General features: G+C 35.9%; 1 long non-coding RNA gene across 1 annotated transcript; it reads right to left on the bottom strand.

Moving 5' to 3' along the window:
- Positions 1 to 7,426: 7,426 nt before the first annotated feature.
- LOC126735546 (uncharacterized) lies at positions 7,427 to 7,927 on the bottom strand. Its single transcript, XR_007660435.1, has 3 exons — positions 7,779 to 7,927; positions 7,541 to 7,723; positions 7,427 to 7,484 (listed from the first exon to the last, which is right to left on the bottom strand). It is a non-coding gene; the product is annotated as an uncharacterized LOC126735546 (long non-coding RNA).

Here is a 7,927-nt window from a genome sequence, read left to right as displayed (position 1 = left end):
TTTTATTTAAAATTATAGATATAACTTAAAAATATGTTTTTTAAATATCTAAATTCTTTTACTTAAATTAAATAAAAATATATTTATTTCTACAACAATGTGTTTTATTAAACGTGTTCATCAATAAATAAGTATGTACCTATTAGTAGTATTACTATTCACATATATAAATTAGTAATTAACATTTAAGCAAGGTCGTCGTCGTCTCGGTTACCGATACCGCTTTGTTGCTCGCACTCGACGGTAAAATATGATTGTAATAATATTATACTAAAACGGTACGGACGTTTTGGTAGGTGCGCGGTAGACCAAAATTGGTTTTTTTAACCTTGGCAATTAACAGAAATATGCGCAAATAGTAAAAAAAGTGGCTTTGCCACAAAGAGTTTTCATATTAAGTTAGGTGATATGTTGCCTCAGGCACCCTCACCGACCACACCCTATGCTAATTACTTCTTCGGCGTTGCGTCATAACTTCTTCGGCTACGGAACGCCATCCACATCTGAAGAAATTGATGAGACACGCTGATGACTTCTTTAGATAATTACTTCTTTGGCAATTAGTCATAACTTCTTCTTCTTCTTATTACTACTTCTTCAGCGTTACGTCATCACTTCTTCGGCTACACCTAAAGGGCACTTCTGTCGACGACATATTGTGTCTTCTTCAGATCTGCATGACCTCGACGGCACAGCTCAAGAACAAATACCATCCACTTCTTCAGATGCGGATGGCATGTGTCATCAACTTCTTCAGATGTGGATGGCATGTGTCACAGAAACGTGGTAAGATAACTACTCATTAGCAGTGCAACACAGAGTCGATCTGCTGAAAAGAGACTCTTTCGTCGAGGTTTCCATGTTGAGTTGGAAATAATACTTTTAGCACTAATACTAAAGTCTCTCGCAAAAACTAGAGATATCTGTCACCAGCTAAATTTTGATAAAAAAAATTGCTAAGAATTTTATTGTGTATGTTGTTCGACTACCCTATATAGATTTGTTACAGCTTCGTAATGACAATTTTATAAGTGTACCTAAAAACAAAAAATATTTAATAAAACTCGTGTCATATGATTTTAATTTTAAAGACTTTCAAACAATACCGGTACATTTAAGATAAAAGTGGTTTTGAGAACAATATTTAGTTTTAAAATATTTCGCCGTTAACGATCATCCTCTTGGAGCTCCTGCACTGATTTTATTTTTAAAGGTCTTTTTCCAGCTGGCTTTATAATTTTCCCGTACAATATAGTTTTCTGGTACATACGTAAAATACCAAATTGTGTATCTACGCTTATCGACTACAGTCTTTATTTGGGAATAAACCTCTAAAATGCATTTCAATTTTACTTGCAGTATCTTGTATTAATGGAGATAAATCAGGACGCCTTGCTTGAAATAACATGGTAACATTATTTTATGTTCGTTAGTTTCCATTAAGTTGTGTGTTTTATTAAAAGGAATTGCATTTATTGAGTATACATGCGCATAAATATTTATTCAATAATGCTATAGACGTAATATATGTTCTTAGAAATTTCAATTCTCTGTATGAATGGAGCAAAAAGAGGCAAGAATTAAAAGGTAGATCTGAATGTAACTGAGGTCCAAGTAAATGGTTCTGAGAAGTAATGACCTACACTGCCAGTTCTCCAGTTGAAGAAACCAATTCGGGTAAGGAAGATTATTTAGAAACAAATGATCACGATTTGGACTCAGGAAGAAGCTGGAGAGGTTGATGAAGATGCGCCTGTTGGGGCGAATAAAGTTTTTATTAAAAAACGTGACGTGATGACACCACTCGATGCAAAATACTAGCTATTCAATTAATGTTAGAACTAGATCATGTAATATAGTAACCAATCTGCCAGGAACAAAAGGTGACGCTGGCGATAAAAAAAGCAAAATTGATCTTTTTAGAGCTTTATATCGGTAAACAATACTTATTGCATTTACAATCTGTGGATACATACAATGCTTGATATTTTTTATGATATGAGTTTTCGCGTTTAATAACTGAATGTAAGAGAATTAAACGATTAAACGAACTTACCTGAAGTTCGATCGTATTTATATCGATCGTCCATTCCGAAGATATATTTAACTAGGTAGTACGCCGCTGGTGTACTTCATGCCACACAAGTTTAAAGAAGCTAGAAAATTCCCCATCCCCACTACATCCCAGGGTCATCCGTCTATACCGCTCATTTATTTAAAGTATAAAATATTGTATCTGAAAAAAAGGGCATAAAAATTGATGGACAGTTCTTTAGTATGTATATAAGATTTCCTGGAAGTCGATTTTTGGGTAGGGTGGGTTTGTATATCTTCGGAATGGACGATCGATATAATTACGATCGAACTTCAGGTAAGTTCGTTTAATCGTTTAATTATATCTCACGTCCATTCCGAAGATATATTTAACTAGGTAGATGTTTAAAGAATGTCGGTTTTCAGATACAATCCAATTAAGGAAAAGAACCAAACATATACTTCAGTCCTATATATTAAATGAATATTAAAGATCGTTTCATTAACTAAAATACCGTTTTTGTTTTGTATATAGGTAATTTAACAAAGAAAGATTATTTCCCTTTAGAATAATTATCTAGCACTTTAACAGCGAATTCCTCCGAGTTTATTATCGGCCTGTTATAGAATTTTGCAAAAGTTGAAGTTGCAGCAGACCATCCTGCTGTTTTGCAAATCGATTCCATTGAAATACCTGCCCTAAAGGCTGCCGAAGTAGCAGAGTGCCAAGTTGAATGAGGTTTAAAAATGTTGGTGTCTATACCTGAGTCCGTAAGGGCTTGTTTTACCCATCTAGAGATTGATTGCTTAGTGGCCCTCTTATGTGGTTTTTTATTAGTAATAAAGAGGAAGTCCTCTGGGTTTCGAAAAGGTTTTGTCATTTCTATATATTTTACTAAAGTTGTTGCAGGACAAATTTTAGTATTATCTCTATAAAACGGTATGTTTAATAGGGGTTGATTTTTTAGAGACAAAGAAGTTTTTATAAAGTCTGAAATGAAGATTTGAATCTTCTCTTCTTTAATTTGTATATTTGACAATAGAATTACAGATAGAGTTTGAAGGCGTCCTCCCGTTATAAGGGCTAAAAGCGTCGCTAGTTTTTTGCTTAAATTTTTAAGACTATTTTCTTCTAAATTCCCAAGGTATTTCAAAACTGGTTGTGGATCTCATGTGTAGTTATAGCGTGGCGCTTGGGGTCGTTTTCTGGAAATACCTTTTAAAAATCTTTTAAGTAAAGGGTTTGTACCTATACTATCCAAGGAAATTAAGGAAATAGCCGAGCGATGGGTGTTAAAACTACTGTAGTTACAGTCTGAATTGTCTATGAGAGTTTGTAAAAAATTCATTATTTGAAAAACTGATGCATTGTATAAAGAAACGTGCTTCTCCTGACAATACTTCCACCATTTTTGGTATGTGCCGCCATATTGCTTTATAGTGGCGTCAGAGAGAGAAAACATTATTGTGTCAGCTACAGATTCTGACAGTCCTTTGGCAATAAATGCTCTCCTGACAGTTTCATGGCTACCAATGAAAGATTGTTGGCTAGAGGGTGAACCAGGCTGAAAGGAGAAGAAAGCAGGTTTAAGTCTGGTTTAAAAATAGTAGGTTCTGTGATTTTTAGTTTTTGTAATAATGGAAACCAGGGCTGTGCTGGCCAGTCTGGGACCACCACTATACCTGTAGCCCTATCTTGGATTACTTTTTGAAGTACTTTAAGGATTAAGCAGAATGGCGGAAAGGCATAAAAATAAAAGGTAGACCAGTTAATAGTAAAAGCATCCACCGCCATGGCCTCAGGATCTCTTTTATAGGAACAAAATTTTTTGCACTTTTTATTAATGTTAGAGGCAAACAAGTCTATATCGGGGGTGCCAAAAGATTTAGCCAAGGTTTTAAACGCTGATATAGATAAAGACCACTCTGTTTCCGTAGATATAACTCTAGACTCTGCATCAGCCTGCCGATTATCTTTAGAGTTGATGTATGATGCGAAAAAAATGATATTGCGCTGTTCGCACCATTGCCATATGGCCCTTGTTAAATTACACAATTTTTCCGACTGTATACTACCCATACGATTTATACAAGAAATTGCAGTGGTATTATCTGATCTAATTAACACCGGACAATGATGTAAGTTGGGAGCAAAACATCTTAAGCCATAAAAAATTGCTTTCAGCTCAAGAAAATTTATGTGATTTAATTTTTCTAGGTCACTCCAAAAACCATGAGTCTTTTCATGCGCGCAGCATGCCCCCCAACCTGTGAGAGAAGCGTCTGTGTAAATTTCCATGGCAAAACACCTTTGAGAAATTTCATTATTGGCCTCTAATATGTTTTGTTCCCACCAACACAAGTCTTCCGTTAAATCAGAATTTCTTAATTTTATCGAAATATCATAGTTGAAATTGTTTCTTGATAAAGCTAAGCATTTAAATCTTTCTAGGCATTTAGTATACAGCCAGCCATATTTTACTGCAGGGCAAGCCGACGTTAAATTTCCTATAAATTTGGCAAGATAGCGAATAGTACAAAAATCTTTACTTTTAACATTTTTGGCTAGTTCTTTTATGATTTTCTTTTTCTCCAAAGAAAGTTCAATTGTCATATTACTCGTGTTATAAATAAAACCTAAATATTTTTTACGATGTTGAGGTATTAGTGAACTCTTGTCGAAATTTATAACAAAGCCTAAGTTTTGTAAAGTAGTTACAACAAATTGTATATCTTTCATGCAGCCTTCATATGAGTCATTTGTTATAAAAAAATCATCTAAATATCCAACACACAAAATTCCCCTAGATCGAAAGAATTCTAATACAGGTCTCATTATTTTAGAGAAACAGTGTGGTGCTGATGAGAGTCCAAATGGCAAGCATGTAAACTCATATAATTTTTCTTCAAAATAAAATCTTAAAAATTTTTTACAGGAACTATCAATTGAAATACAAAAGTATGCATCTTTCAAGTCAACTGTAGAAATCCAAAAATTTTTCTGCACCAGTTTAAGCGCTGTTCTAAAATCCTCCATCTTAAAGTGAGGACAAACTACATAATTGTTTAGTTCCTTTAAATTTAGGATAAAACGTTGCTTGCCATTGGATTTCTCTGCTAAGAAGATTGGTGGAAGAAATTGTTGATTGTCCTTGTAACAAGGTGTGATGGCCCCAAGATTTAAAAGCTCCTTGACTGCATGCTTCATTAATAAAAGATCTTTATGTGACATTTGCCTGGAATATATTTTGTTATTGACAGATCCTTGATAAGGCTCGCTTACAAGTGGAATCTGGTAACCTTTAATCCAGGATAGGATTGTTTTATTCCTTGTAATTTTTGACCAGGAACTAATAAAATAAGAGAGCCTCCCAGCCAATTTTTCTCTACTTACCTCTATTGAAATTTCAGGCGATAGTCTCGTCGAGCAGAAGGCTGTCCCCTTTTCGATCTCATGTCCCTTCTTGTCACATGAGAGGGGCGTACTCGGTTTTCCGGCTTACGAGTGTTCGGAAAACTCTGTGAACGCTAATACCCAGCTGAATGTTGAAATCTGTTTGGTTGCCGCATTGACTGCCCCCCTCCCCTTTTTATACCTGAAGCATTTGATTTGTTGTTAGAGAAGACAAATTCTCTCATTTCATTCCCAGATTTTTCGAAATTTTTTAACGCTCTAATTTTCTCGCCTAGATCCGGACCAAAGAGATATTCGCCCGGAACTGTGTCTTTTACCGCCTCTTTAACGGTTTTTGACAAAATTTGAGAAATATAGCTACGACGTGTAGAAGTAGCTTCGTGAAATATCTCTGTGAAAAAATTTCCGGCATCTACTAGATCTGGGAGAAGAATAGAGCTTAATGGCGATTCAGGATTTTTTTTAATCTCATCCAAGACGTAAGTTAAACATTTTCCCAGCGCTGATGCTCCTTTGCTCACTAAATTTTGATAGTTAGTGTGACATTCGTCACGTTTTGTATACGGCTGTGATAGAATAGGATTTATTTCAGGATTTATTTTTGGAGGGGATAGAATAGAACAGTTCTTAGAAATTTTATGACGTTCCAAAAGTTGATTACGAGATTCTTTAGAAAGGCCTTGTAATAAATTTTTAATCCAAACAGATTTAATAGCCTCATGTAATTCATAAGACTCATTTTTAGAACTATTCAAATCCACCCCTAAAACCTTTCTGACAGTCTCCGGCAACTCATCAAACACATTTGAGGCATCATTGTCAGACTCCCTGACACTAGTAACGATGGATCTGTCGTGCAGACTAATCGCATCATCATCCCATTGAGATCCGGGCGGTGGCGAGACATCAGGAGCCGTGTTTAACGGTACCCCAATGCTCGAATGTAAATCGCTAGTCGAGCCGTTCAAGACTCGCTGAGCGCGCCCGTTAGTTTATTCATTTGTTACGCGGGTCGAGCTGTCCAAGCTTCGACGCCGCCTCTGGTTTCGCCGCACATCTTTTCCCCGCCGTTCCGCCGAACGCCCGGGATCGGAGCGAGCTGAGGACGAGGAAGAAGAATAAGAGCGAGACCGAGAATCGTAGATGTGAGAGTTTCGATTGTGGGAGCGAGAAACATGGCTATGCGAGGGGGAGGGACGACGATGACGAGAATGCATATGCGCGGCTCGCCTTTCCGAGACGAGCGACGTTCAGTTGCGTCATCGTTTTTATGTTTACGAGATTTACGATCCCTAGATCTACTTTTAGACCTTTTGTGCTTTCCCATCTGCAATAAATATTAAAACAAGTAGATGGAAATGATACTTACATGCGCTATTAAAGCTTACAAACCTTTGGATAAAGGTAACAGCAAAATAAAACGCAAATTTCAACGATCTTTTAAGAACGCGTGTAGCACACCGCACACACAAAACAACGAATGAGCGGTATAGACGGATGACCCTGGGATGTAGTGGGGATGGGGAATTTTCTAGCTTCTTTAAACTTGTGTGGCATGAAGTACACCAGCGGCGTACTACCTAGTTAAATATATCTTCGGAATGGACGTGAGATATAATATACTAATTTTATCGAATCTGTACTAAAAATAGTCTACGTAGATTTTGGACCTTAGCAAACTTTAAACGTAAATTGCTTGGCATACCCAATGAAGTCAGCCTCAATGGCTTAAAAGGATATTTCGGCATTGCAATTTTAATGATCTATTATTTCAATCATGATTTCAATGTTAATGATTTTAATAACCTATTTGCAGACTATTTTTCTAGTGTTTATTACACGAGATCCTATAACGTATCCAAAATAATCTATCTTAGCGATTAATACTAATTATATCCAAAAATCTCATCCATTCTTCTCTAAGAGACCAACATACAAAATTGACGAAAAACAAATAAAAACACAAAGTCACGGTCTCACAACATGTAATTTAACGGGCTACACGTGTTTCGCTCTAGTTAGAGCATCATCAGGCCTAAAATAAAAATACTACTTAAACAAAACTAAAAACTTACATAAAACAATAAAAACCTTTAGAAGCCATCCACACACTTCACAGTACATAAATAAACAATAATTTTAAGGTTATAAGTTGTACAAAGCAAAAAATAATTATATATTCTCCACTAATGTTAGCATATCTGATGTCCTTAAGAAACTGATGTTCTTAATATTCATAAGCGGCCAGGCCCTAAGGGAGTCCTACCATATCTTCTGCAAAAATACAGCTTTATATTAGGAAGACCCATGTATTTTATCTTTAACTCACTGAAGGAAATTTTCCACCATCGTTGGAAATCGAGTTTTATAATTCTAATTATTAAATCTAGAGACAGATCTTCTATCGCAAACTATAGGCCAATAAGCACTCTTAGTGCTATACCGAAGCCCTTTGAAACCTTTATCTATGACTGTCTT

Source organism: Anthonomus grandis, chromosome 4, assembly GCF_022605725.1.
Source record: "Anthonomus grandis grandis chromosome 4, icAntGran1.3, whole genome shotgun sequence".
In the NCBI taxonomy this organism is placed as follows: Eukaryota; Metazoa; Arthropoda; class Insecta; order Coleoptera; family Curculionidae; genus Anthonomus; species Anthonomus grandis.
The sequence above is the reverse complement of the archived record's forward strand: the minus strand, read 5'-3'. Positions and strand labels throughout refer to the sequence as shown.